Source organism: Sminthopsis crassicaudata, chromosome X (assembly GCF_048593235.1).
Source record: "Sminthopsis crassicaudata isolate SCR6 chromosome X, ASM4859323v1, whole genome shotgun sequence".
Classification (NCBI taxonomy): Eukaryota; Metazoa; Chordata; class Mammalia; order Dasyuromorphia; family Dasyuridae; genus Sminthopsis; species Sminthopsis crassicaudata.
Window position 1 is genome coordinate 64,155,605 of NC_133623.1, and position 13,791 is coordinate 64,169,395.

At 36.5% G+C, this 13,791-nt stretch overlaps 1 pseudogene; it reads left to right on the top strand.

The window, feature by feature from the left end:
* LOC141549198 (E3 ubiquitin-protein ligase DTX3L pseudogene) overlaps window positions 1-13,566 on the top strand; it is a 29,924-nt pseudogene extending 16,358 nt beyond the window's left edge.
* The last annotated feature ends 225 nt before the right edge of the window (window positions 13,567-13,791 follow it).

The following is a 13,791-nucleotide window of genomic DNA, read 5'->3' on the forward strand; positions in this document are numbered from 1 at the left end:
GGTCTTGAATGTGTCTAGGATGAACACCCGCCATATACATAACAAGCTGACACAATTTGTTGTTTACACCTCAAAGTGTATGTCCTTGGGAGTCAAATCAGGCACCAGTCAGTGTCCACCAGACTGAGAAACTGTTTCTATATCTGGGACCCTTGGAGATGATCAGACCATCTTATTATCATGATCTAGCAACTTCCAAGAAAGCTACTTTTCTCATTTTACTTATTCCTGATCTCTTCACACCTTTGGGAGGGGATTAATCCTGTTTACCTCCCTTTTCACTGTAATTTAAATAGTAAGACTTTCCCTATAGTGCTAGGCTACTTGGTATAGGGAATCCTATACAAAATAATAACTTTAGTTGCAACCCATGTCTCATGACTCATGATATTGATTTTAATTAATGTTGTACATAATATACTGATTATTTTGTTTGGTTCTACTGATAGTTCACTTTGGTCATTTGGTATTTTATTAATTTTAGTTTCTTGCCTCTTCTTTTTGATCAGAATAGCTAAAAGTTATCAATTTCATTACTCTTTTCAAAGAATTGGCCTTTAGTTTTAGATACCATTTCTTTGGAATGTTATTCTTTTCAATTTATCTGTTTCTCCTCTTTTTAATATCTTTGTGGTTATTTTAAGCTTTTTATTGTTCACTCTCTCATTTTTTCAATGAATATTCAGTTCATTATTCCTATCATCTTCTATGTTGTTTATATATGTTTGTAAGGATATGTGTGTGTGTCTATTTCCTCCTAAGAACTGCTTTATTTGCATCCTAGAAATTGTTATATATTGTTTCATCTTCATCATCATCCTTCTCATTTTTCAAATACTTGATTTAAAAAATATATTTTAATATATTAAATTATTATTAAATATATATATATGTATATAAATAAATTAACTTATTAAATTCCAACCCTAATGTTAGGAGGACATGAGTTCAAATCTGCTCTCAGACACTTAACACTTCCTGGCTGTGTGACCGTGGGCAAGTCACTTAACCCCAATTGCCTCAGGAAAAAAAATTATTCTTTGAACTCATTTTTAGGATTTCATTGTTAAGTTGATATTTAGTTCTCTGTCTTATGTTTGTGTTGTCTAAACCAAATGCCATTTTTATTAAGTTATGGTCTGGGCAGAGAAGTAAGGTAGGGAGCTGACATCACCCTTTATCTTCCCTCTCTGCTTCCCAGTTTTCCCTCCAGCACCCAGTGAACCACTCTTCAACTCAAGACCTCCTACCCTGTCGTGATGGCCACTGGCGGCGCTACCTACAGCCCGCTGTACCGGGTCCTGATCCGGGTATCTGAGAACTACCCTAGAATGGAGAGGAAACTGCAGAAGTATTTCCAGAATCCATGGCGGTCTGGAGGAGGCAAGTGCAAAGTCAAAATCGGTCCCACAGAAGGCACTTTCTGGGTAGAATTTTATAAAAAACAAGCCAAGGAAGGTGTGATAGCAAGAAGAGATCACTCTGTGGCCATCAGCGATACATCACACGTGGATGTCTACATAGAATCAAATGAAAGCCCAGAAGATAATGAGAATGACACTTTGGAGATAAGTCAGCTTTCTGCTCAGGCTCAGTCACTCCCAGAAGAATTTCTAGATGCGAAGCACCCAGAAGGAGGAGCTGCTGCTGCTAGCTCCTCTAACTTCTTTATTCCAAAGATATTTGTCAATGTGGAGGCCCAGCTGAACTTCAAGCTGTCTGAAGAGGAAAAGGGGATCATTTTTAGCCTCTGCCCCAGTGTTAAAGTAGAGGGGAGCCTGGATGGACCAGAAAAAGTGGTCGGTGACTACGAAGACATTGGAAAAATTTATCAGTTCTTAAGTGGGAGGATCCTGGGACATGACCAGAAAGAGGAGTTTCCCCTTTCAGCCGCAGCAAGAGAAATCGAGCAAGTTATGCCAAGTGATTATGACATTCCTATTCCTCACTCAAACCCTCCACATGGAGAAGAAGAGTCAGATCTTATCTCGATTCCTTCACATCTGTATGAATACTTTAAATATTTCTTTGCCGAAACACTGGACAGAATAGAAAGTGAGCATCAAGTGCGGATCAACAGTACTTTGGTGTATCCTACAGGCAACGTGTGTTTAGACTTTGAGACGGCCAATTTAGAGGACAGGAAAGCAGCTCAGGAAGCTTTCACCAGGGCATTCCAGAGGGAGATACAGAACGTAACCCGTCAAGATGTTCATTTTACAGATGAAAAACTGGCGCTTGATGTCCAAAAAACCCTAAGTGACATGTTTCAAAACCTCCATATTAAAGCAGAAGGAAAAGTCTTAATGCTCTGGGGAAATCCACAGGATATTTTGGGAGCTCAGCATTTCATTGAAGCCAACTTCTCCCGCAAACAACCTGAAGAAATGATGCCCTCCCCAAACTTGATGAATGGAATTGAGGTCGATACCATTCAGTTGCGTCTTCTGTACCAAGAAGCCAGAGAAATAGAGAAAAAATATGACACTCCGATGGAACTGGTGAACAATCCCCAGACTCAGAAAACTCTCATTCTATTTAAATCAAAAGACAAAGGCCTAGACCTCTCTATTCATGCTTATGAAGATTTAATTGAAACCTTTCAGATGCTATTACCTCAGGTTGCCAAAGAGGTAATTATGATGAAATCATTAAGCCAAGAGAGAAAGTGTTGGCCTGAAAAACCATTCTTTGAAGACTTTGAAAGAAATCACCCCTATGTAAACTTGGAGTGGAATGGACAAGAACTGATACTGGCTGGCTTGCCCAAGTACCTCGTAGAAGCAGTGAAATATGTGAAAATGTATTTCGCTATGGAAGGTCCAGCCCAGCAGAGACAAGGGCCAACTCTCTCCTTTGGCAGGAATTGGAATAGAGACCCCAGGTCCCCCTTGGACAAATATGCTGATGATTTCAAGATGGCTTTGCCTCCCTTCAAGAGATTACCCAACTGGTGGGACTTGGGAAAAGAGGAAGAGGAGGAGGAAGAAGAGGAGGAGGAGGAAGAATGTGTAATCTGCATGGAAGTCATTCGCCAGAAAGAAATCCTCCCAAAGTGCAAGCATGGCTTCTGTGGCCCTTGTATCAGAGAGGCCATGAAACATAAGCCAGTGTGCCCTGTATGCCAGACCTCCTATGGTATCGTGAAAGGGAATCAGCCAGATGGAACCATGACAACTTCTTACAGAACATCTTCACTTCCAGGTTACAATTCCTATGGCACTATCGTGATTCATTATGACATGCGGGGAGGCATCCAGACAGAAGAGCATCCCAACCCAGGAAAACGCTATGAAGGAACAAGACGGGTGGCGTACTTGCCCAATAATGAAGAAGGACGGCAGGTTTTACATCTCCTCAGAAGAGCTTTTGACCAAAGGCTGATTTTCACAGTAGGACAGTCTCGCACATCAGGTGTCAAGGATGTGATCACCTGGAATGATATTCATCACAAAACTCTACAATTCGGTGGGCCGGAAAACTTTGGTTACCCCGATCCAAGCTATCTGCAACGAGTCAAGCAGGAACTGAAGGCAAAAGGAATCGAGTAAGAGAGATGACTTCAAGGATACCTGAAGAGCTGGGCTTACAAAAGCTGTAGCTATGAAAAGGAATCAAAACAATCATTAAAATATGTGTGTGTGTGGAATCATTTAAAGAAAAAAAAAAGGAAGAATTTAAGAAGAATTTAATTTGCTTAAGGGAGAGTAAAATGAGCCGATACCTGCTTACCTGTCTATTTCTTGGAGTTTTTTGTTTTTTTCACTTTTTTTCTTAGACAACCTAATAGTCCCATAGAATTGTAAAAGTTGCTCTAGTGAAAAGCCAAAATGTATCTCTCAGTGCTTTGCTACCTGTGTCTCCATTGTGCTGTCACCAGAGATGCTGAAGTTAAGGAATCTTCTATAGCACCATTTATACAAGATGATGACTGACCTTCAGATCTATTCTCATTATTTGTGCTAAACTGTTGGTGGCCTCAGAACTCATGAATTATAGTTTCTTTCTAACTGGAATGGTACCCAGGAACATTAAAAAAATGGAAGACATCTTGAAGAAGAGTATAACCTCCAAATATTTACGTGAGTCCTTCATTTCAGAAAGAAACTATCCATCCTTGGGACTTTTGCAAATTTCAAGTATATTGAAGAGTGGGGAACGATTTTTCTGTCTTCAGTAAAGTCCAGTGATGTCCAATAACTTTCAGGAACAAATAGAAAAGCTTCAGTTTGGCATTCAAAGCTCTTCATCACCTTTCCCCTTCCTTTACTCCACTTTGATGTACTCTGTGATACCGTGATATTTGCCTTCTTGATGTTTGCTGCACAAGAAACTCTATCTCTCTGGACTGTGTATTTTCACTGGATACCCCCCGTGGAACTCTTTTCCTCTGCATTTCCACTGACCAGCTTCTCTGCCTTCTTACAAGTCCTACCTAAAATCCCAACATTTACATGATGCATTTCCTAAAACCCCTTAATATTAGTGCTTTTCTTGTGTGGATTATCCGTGATTTGTCTTGTATGTAGCTTGTTTGTACAAAATCGTTTATATATTTTCTTCCCCATTCAACTATGAGATACCTGAAAGCAGAGGCAGTCTTTTGCCTTCTTTTGTATCCCCAACACTTGTCCCAGTGCCTAACATAGACTGACACTATGGGTAGGATATTTGACCTGGGAATCATTTTCCAGATTCATATGCAGCTGGAATTAGCTTGTGTGCTGCTCTGGTTCTCTGACTCGTAGCTCACCTTTTGGGATACACCTAGTGGACAATTCCTCTGTTTGTCTAGCCTTAGTGAAATCACATTCATACCCAAATATTTTCTGACCTTTAGCCTTCCAAAAAATATCTATTAGATTTGCCATTATTCTAGGTGCCCCCTCACAAGTGAGGCATTAGGGCAATAGATGAAATGCCCATTCATCTCTGAATGAGTTCACCTTTTGTATTTGTTACAAAAACTAAACAAAAAATTTTGTTAGGAGCTTTTGTGTTGGATTCTTTAGCATTGCTTGGAAAATGAAATAGAACCCATGATACAGAGAGGTTCCTTTTCCACTTACAAATAGTTTATGGTGATAATATAACATCCTATCACCCCAGAGCAGAAAGTTAACTATTATTATTCAAAGGAACTTCTCTAAATCATTAAATCATCTAAATCTGACTCTATGCTTATGTTAGGGGAGACACGACTTAATGACTGTGTCACATGCTTCTAATGAAGTCAAAACTATCTCATAGTGGGGGGAAAAGTTATGGTCTATAAAGAATTTGTTGATCGTTTCTGTGTTTTTCCATTTGTTTGTACTATCTCTGTGCCCTAAATTGACATGGTCAGCTTTTGTGAAAGTTTTATGTGCTACTGTGAAATGTGTTTATTCTTTAGAAGATGCTAGAAAGTCTTTATGATCTAGTTTCTCTAGCAATCTGTTCAGTTCCCTATTTTTGTTTTCTTCATATTTCTATTAAAAATCATTCCAAACAAAGAGAGAGAGAGATCGATGATTTATTATGTGAACGAATTCATTTATACTCTTTATCTTTTTATGAGGTACAAATCAGCAATTCCTTCACGTGAGCCAGGAGGATGCTTGAGTCTCAAGTATGGAGAATGTGCAAGCAAAATTATTGGGGAGCCAAGCACAGGCTGAAGGCTGGGAAGGCACAGTGAATTAAGGTGTACCCTTTGTGGAATAAACAACTTCAAATTTCATACAAATGTCTAGAAAAGATAGTAGGTGAATCACAGGAATGCTTAAATTTGGACATACCAATACACAAGATAACTCTCTAATTTTCCTTTTTTTCTTATCTGTAAAACATAGGCATAGCCTCTTTTTGGTAAATCCTCATTTCTCTAAAGCTACAAATAATACATTCTTTCAATTTGAACTTTAGACTAAGGGTATTGCTTAACACATGGCTATTGCTTATCTTTGGAATAACCGATTATAATTGGTTCACTTCCTTTTATCAACCCACAATATATGCTGAATTTCCTTCATTTGAGTGCTTTTTCTAGCATGGGCTGAAATTGTCACTTTCCTTTGTCCTCTTCTGGAACCTGAAACCACATACTACCTGACTCAGTCTTTTCCTCCTGGAGTTCCAATATACAGAATATACACCATAATTTACATAGGTGATTTCTTCCCAGCAGATTAATTGGTGAATCAAATGATAGAAACAGCATGATTTTCAGGTTAAGAAGAGAGTTTTTAACTGTTTTACCTCTTCTTCCATTTACTTCCATATTTTCTTCTTGAGCATTCAAATCATTTTTAAGTTTGTTGGAGGCATACTACCCATTCCAAAAAATACCAGTAAGCATATTATTTCTCAAAATCCCAGTGAGTAAGCAACTTATGTATGTCAATTTAATTTTGCTCTAGCCACAGCAAATCTGACTTTTCATAAACAGATACATTTTTCACATGGAAAGAATATTAACCTCTTGAGATAGAGACCTGTCAACAATGTACAGAGCTTCCCATATTTCCCTGCCATCTTAGCCAGTGGAGATCCAGACTGGATCTTTTCAGAGCATTCACTACCCATTGCCTAATTTACAATATCTAGTCTCCAATTTCATAACAGTTCTTTATTTCCCAAAGCATTGGTTGGAGTTCACTCACCACTCTTTCAGAACATCAGAATCCTATCCAGAAACCACATTTTCAGGTTGGAATGAATTTATATGTACACAGTTCTTGAAATAAAATGGTTGATAAGAGGAAAATGGTACCACCAAGTATATAGATGTGTGTATATACATATATATACATAAAGATATACATATACATATAGAATAAATAATAACTCATTAAGACTGAAAGCAGTAAAATTAAGAGGAGTTGAAAAAGTCTTCCTGTAAAAGATGGGATTTTACTTGAGATATAAAGGAAGTCGGGGAGTTAGTAGGTGGAATTGAAAAAGTCCCAGCATGGGGGGAGCAAGAGAAAATGCCCACAAGAGGTATATCGTATTTATGGAATATTTGGGTGATCGGTACCACTGGGGACTAGGGTATAAAAAGACTAGAAAGGTAGAAGGTAGATTGAAAATGAAGGAAATCCACCAGTTTTCCTCTTGCCTCAAAACAGACAGAGCAGGAGTTGGAAGGTCTGAGCTGAAAAGGTAGTTTGCTTCTCTGTGCACCAGAAATTCTCCACACATCAGTACTACAGATAGTAAACTAGTAGTAGGAGGCAGAAGTTGCCTTGAGCTTGTACAGATGAAAATTGTTGGTTTGGGGCAGTTGGAAGACTCCTGACCTGGTTCCTTGCCACCTTCCCAGAGAGGACTTGCTGTACCCAAAAGGAGATGAAAAGGACAAAGCATGTAAATTTAGGCTCCTCTTCTCAACTGAAGAAGCTGTTGAAAAGTGAGTAGCAGAAAATGGTAGATTCCCCATGAAAGGGGAAGTCCTTTGGGGCAGATGGAAGATGGCTGGTCCCTTGCCACTTTCCCTTAAAGGATACTCTGGCCACTGTATTTAATTGTTTTTCCCAATTTGTTTTTCCTTTGTTGCTTTTCCTTTCCCTAATTTCTGCATGTGCTGAATGTAAGGAGGAAAAAGAGACACTGCAACAAGTGGCAAAGGATGTCCTAGGTCCAGGTTGGAATCAAGGGTCAACCAGGGAATCGGTTTCTCTATCTTTCTTTTGAATCTGCTAATGCTAACATTTTACCTGCACTTCTTCATCCTTAGGAGTACATCCAGGAAGAGTTTAGCAGTCTACCTCCTGCGCACAAATGTCCTGTCACAACCAGTATTGTTCCCTTTGAAAAGTGAGTTTTCTTCAGGTTCTCCATCTTTTTGACTGTGAATCCCTTAAAGTTAACATGATTTCTCCATTTATGGGTCCTAGGGATAATTCTAGTGAAGAGCTGAGCAATCTCCCTTTTCTGGACAAATTTCATTTTGAAAAGCTCACTGTTATTTCTAAGGTGAGTTCCCAGAATTGAATTTGCTTAAGAAATATAGAGCTTGGGGTGAGGGTAACAGTCAGGGCAACTCTGGTTCGGTGCCTTCTAATGGGCCAATAAAAAGGTTTCACTGTACTCCTGAAGCATCTTTCTTTGCAAGTTCTCCTATGCATTTGGACATATAAAGAAAGTTTATATAAAGAAAGCTCTATATTTTGGGTCACTTTTGAGCTTCTGAGCAAACTATAAAATTAGTAATTTTGTTATCCTGATGTTGCAGGGCAGAGCTCAGAGGATGTTACTGGCTACGCGACTTGGTTACCTTGACACATCTGGTAAGTAGATGAGTTGGGAGGTAAGGTCTAGGCTTCTTCACCCTGTAGAGCAGATTGTGACCAGTAAGCAATTTTGAAAGCTGCCTGTCAATCATAATTTTTCTTCCTGTGCCACTTATGTATTCATTCTTGCCATCCCTCACTTTCCTAAAAAGCCTTGGTCCATAAAACTCCTTACCAGACAACTGAAAAAAGTAAGAACCTTCAATTTTCTAAGGTCTAATAGAATATTTCTGATATATGGGTTAAGTCCCTTTCTTGGCAGATTTCTTATGCTGGCCAATGGATACTGCCTTCAGTCACATATTCTTGCTTATGGTTTTTATTCCAGGTGTGCCAGATCTTTTCTCTTCTGTTCAAGATTTATCACAATAAGAATAGTAACAAAAAAGGCACAATAATCATTTCAACTACTAAATCAGCAACAAGTACAGGAAATGTTATTGAAGGAGTATTTATTGTCTGCTTGGACCCAGTAGCCAACCCTTGATTCTAATGTTTTTGATAGACCACTTGGCAGAGGAACTAAATAAAGCTAAGAAGCTACTCAGGTCAGAAGCACACACCTCCTTTGTGGCTGAGGTGGGATTGCTAGTCAAGCCTTCCTGGCTCCAACTTCAAGGTTCTGAGATGTTTGGCTCTTTGCCATTATTTTTGTTCCCATATGTCATTTCCTTTTACCATGTGATCATCTCTGACTTGCCCAGGTATTCCTCTTCCCACTTTGTTGAAACCAAAGAGATGGACATGAGCTTATTTCCACCACCACCCTTTTTTGTATTTCCCTCGTGCCATTTCGTTTTATTTTATTATATTTGTATTCAAGGGTGGCAAAATGAGTGCACATTTCCAAAGACAAAAGTTCTTGTAGGCTGGCATCAGATTCTAGGGCCTCCCCACAAAGTTATTTTCCCTTTTTTACTTCTCAATTCCTTAAGGTAAACATTATTTCTCTATTAATTACTTCTAGGATTATCCCCAGGAATTGCTGAGCAATCTCCTTCTTGTGGACAAATTTCATTTTGACAAATTCACTGTTTCTTTTCAAGGTAAGTTTCCAGATTAGCATTTATCTCAGAAATTTTAATATATTAGGTCTGGGGGCATAAATCAGGCAAACCCAGGTAGTTTACCTCTTGATGGACCTTCGTAATAGTTCCCCTGTGTTTCCCCTGTGTTTCTGGCACATCTTTTTTTGGGAGTGCTTATGCACATCTGTAGTTAAGGGGAAAAAAAAGGTATGCAGCAAGCTCTACGTTTTATGTACCTTTTAGGCCTTGGAGCAAATTGTGAGATCAGTGATTTTCTTCCTTTGATTTCACAGGTCAGAGAGCTGAGGAAGACTGAGGTTATATGACTTGGCCCTCTTGATATGTCTGGTAAGTTGAGGTGTGAAGTCCAAGTTCCCTAACCATGAAGGTCAGGATGGGTCCTCTTAGTGACCTGGGTCCCTGGTGGACAGCCATTCATTCCCCTTCCACCACTATATATGTAGTCATCCTTACCATACTTTACTTTCTTAAAAATTGTTTCCATATAGCTAGAACTATGGGATTTTTCAAGGGCTCTCTTTATTTGACAGCCCCTTAACAAACAAGGAAGGGGAATGAGACTCTCTGGCCTTGCTAAGCCCTAATTGAATGAATGTGAGTTATATGTGCATTAGATCCTAGATGGAGACCATTGGACAGAGCCATTCTCTTCATTGAACACATTTAATTCCTCAATGTAATTTCTGTTCTCTTGGCTCCATCAAATGGAATCAGTAGGAAATTTAAATATAGATAGGAATGAAGAGGGGAAATTATGGGGCAGGGGTGAGTGGGGAAGAAATAAATGTATTTTGGCCAAATAAATGATGGAAACATATTGTACTCAGTCATATACAGTCTAAATGTGATTTGAAGATCTACAGGACAGGCAAACCAGAGGAAGTAAGTAGGTATTAGGAATATCTTTGGGGAAGGCTGAAATAGAAGGCTTTTAAACAAACATCAAAAGGATAATCTTTCTTTCTCTTTCTGACTATGGCTAAGTTGGAGGGTCGGACAAAAGAAAGAGAAGGAAAAAAATCAGTAAACTGAAGATTATTATAGAACATCTGGAATATGATTGGCAAGGAAAGTGGTCAGAAAATAAAAGAAACAAGGCAGTTGTGAAGGGCTTTAATCTCAGCTTGAAATAAAGGCAGATATTGAAGTTCCTCCCCCCCCAAAAAAAGCCTATCCTACCCTAAAGAATAATGTCAAATGGCCATTACCCCAAAAAGAATTCATAAAAAAAAACTGATCTGGAGAATAGATCAAGCAAAGAAAACAAGAATAATCACACCACCTGAAAACTATAATCAAAAATGAATCTTGATACAATAATACAAGAATTTGAATTAAATTTGAATTGCTAGAACAAGAAGGGAAAGTAGAAATAGAAAAAAAAAACCCACCAATCACCATCTCAAAGAAATCCTACAAGAAAAAGTAGAGAAATATCATAGCCAAATTCCAAAACTCTGAGTAACAAGAAAAAAAAAAAAAAAAAAAAAAACTCAAACATGGTAGAGCCACAATTAGAATCACACAAGACCTAGCAACAGATACACTAAAATCCTGCAGATCTTAGAACACTATTTATAGAAGAGTAAAGGAACTGGGGTTATAACCATGTTTAATATATGGAAATATAGACTATATTCTAAATTTCTCATTAGTAATTGAGTAGTTCAAAAGAAGGACTGGGGTAAAACTGAGTATGATGTGATTCGGAAAAGCAAAACTATATAGAAAAACTATATAGGAAAAACTATATTAAAAAGAGTAATTATCATACAATTATCATGCAAATGAGGTCAAAGAAGAAGAATTGACACAGAGAAATTTGATAGGAGAGGAGGCCTGGTAGTTCTGCAACCCTACTCTCATTAGGAATGGGTTGAATGGGAACAATACATACATATATACATACATACATATATCTGGAAGGGTATAAAAGTCTTCTGAATTCTGAAAGAAATGAGGGAGAGGATAAGGGATAGAGATTTTTAGAGGGAACCCAACTCACACCAGATCTAGGTTAAAGAGAACAACATAGATATTTAGAAAGGAATAAAAGTCTTCTAAATTTATAAAGAAATAAGAAGATAAAGAGAAAGGGTGTGGGAAAGGGATATGGGAGGGAGCCTTTGGTAAGGGGGACAGGTTCAGTAATAGCAGGGCAAGGTAGTGGGTTGAAGTAAAATAGAAGAGTCAGCAAGGATAGGAAATAAGAAATACATAAACATAAAAATAAAGATTAAGAGTAGAAAAAAGCAGGGGTAGTAATGATGATCTTTGACAAAGTTAAAGGTAAAATAGATTTAATCAAAAGACAAAAATAGGGAAACTATACAATTTTGTCAGCCAAGTTAATCACTATTGTTTTAGACTATTTAAAATAACTAAAAAAGTATATGGATTATTACTCTGGTGTAGTAAATGATGATTGGTGGAATTAGAAAAATATGGAAAGACTTGGACTTAGGAAGGAAGATGTTATCCACCTTCAGAAAAATAGAAATATATCTGAATGTGTATATATATGTATATGATTACAAAAATAGATATATGTATATAAATATATCCATACTTAATTGTAGCCTTCTGGGGGGAGAGAAGCAGGGGGAAAAGAATAAAATAAAAAGTGCACAGCAGAAAACAAAAGAAAACCTACAAGGGAACAAAGAAAAGATACAATGTATATAGTATTTATTATATGGGACTTTTTTATATGGAAATTTATTGCTTTATATTTTGAATCCTCTAATGTTCTCCTGTGCACATGGAAATGTTTTTCTTTTTCTATTTTGTATTTAAGTTTTAAATAAATGAATAAATTAAAAAAAAGAAAATAGGAGAAATAAAGTTTAATCAAGTTAGGAATAATAGGAAATGGATAGAAAGTTAAGAAAAGTTGTAATCTCTTTTATAGATAGTATGAATAGGAAGCTTGTGGAAATATGGAAAGATAAAGGGAGAAATGGTTTGATCTTATTCAGATAAGAAGGATATGAAAAACTTATTTGGTTATTCCTCATGATATGGAAAACATAGAAATATATTTGCAGTATTGAATTACTTGAGAGAGCAAACCATTAGCAAGATATATTTTAATCCTTGTGTGAGGATATGCATTGATGATTTCATTACTACTTAACAAAAGTGCATTTGCAATTTCTATGTTTCAGAAAAGTTTCACGGATCCTAAAAGAGAGCGAAAATACAAGACTGTCGCTTCAAATCTTTGGCAATAGACTAACTGAAAGTAGCTGACCCTATAATTTGAAAGGATAGCAGTAATAAATGGTGCTTGGATGAACTGGGATTTCCACATTACCATTAGTGATTATAAATTCAGATTTGATTTGGTCCTGAAACTGTACCGTATAGTCATATTAATAATTGTATTCTCCTATTAGAATAATTGTGCTAAATCAGAATTTAATGGAAAGATGCTTTTTAAAAAAAAATTTGTCATTAATGTAATAAAAATACTAGGAAATGCATGGATCAGGAAAACCTGAGTCAAAAAATCCAATCTCAGCAATTAATCTGATATTAGAAATCTGTTGTCTGTGTTATTTCACCTCTATTTACCTCAGTTTCCCAATCTGTAAAGGGAAATATTGAATAATAGCATTGATATCCTAGTGTTGTTGTAAGGATTATAAAATGTTTAACACAGTGGCTGGCATTTGGCAAGTGTGATATCTGTGCTACCTATTGTTAATATTATTATTTCTTTAATTAGCTGCAGTTACTTATTACTTGATAACTTTATACTAGATTTTAGATATTATCAGTATAAAAAGCCAAAAGCAATAAAATAGATTTCTATGTAAAAAGATTCAGTGATGTATTTATATAAATTGATGTTAATTGGCATTCAATTAAATGTACCTCCAAATTCTGTCATTTTAAAAAATCCATAATATTTTATGTTGTTATTGTGTTTTTAAATTTCTTTGTATTGTGGATGCTGGGAAGCCATTTTATGAAATGTGTTGAATTTTTTTTATTTTATTTTAAAGTTCTTGTCATAATGTAAACATTTATCAAGTATTTAATTGGATATATTTTGAAAGAGAAAATTGATTACTGCTTTCTCTGTGAGAAAAAGACCTTGTAAAATTTCCTTATTTGTAAACTTCCAAAATTTCTTGAGATTATCAGCTTGGACAAGCTTATAAAATCTTATCAGCCCTGTAAGAGAGCCTTACTGTTGTGAAATTCCTAAACAATAAACTGATTTTCTGAGAAAATGGTATCTACTCTTTCATTATTTACAAAAATGTGGAATAAATTTTCAATCCTGCTTATAACAAAGAGGAAGGTTCATCTAATTGTGAAGAGTATGGAATAATACCCACAATACTACATATTGAAGTTATATCTTTAGCAAACTAAATCACAACCAATCTTAGAAATTTTATTTATTTTTATTATTTTATTTTTAAATTAATTATGTATTATTTTAATTTAATTAA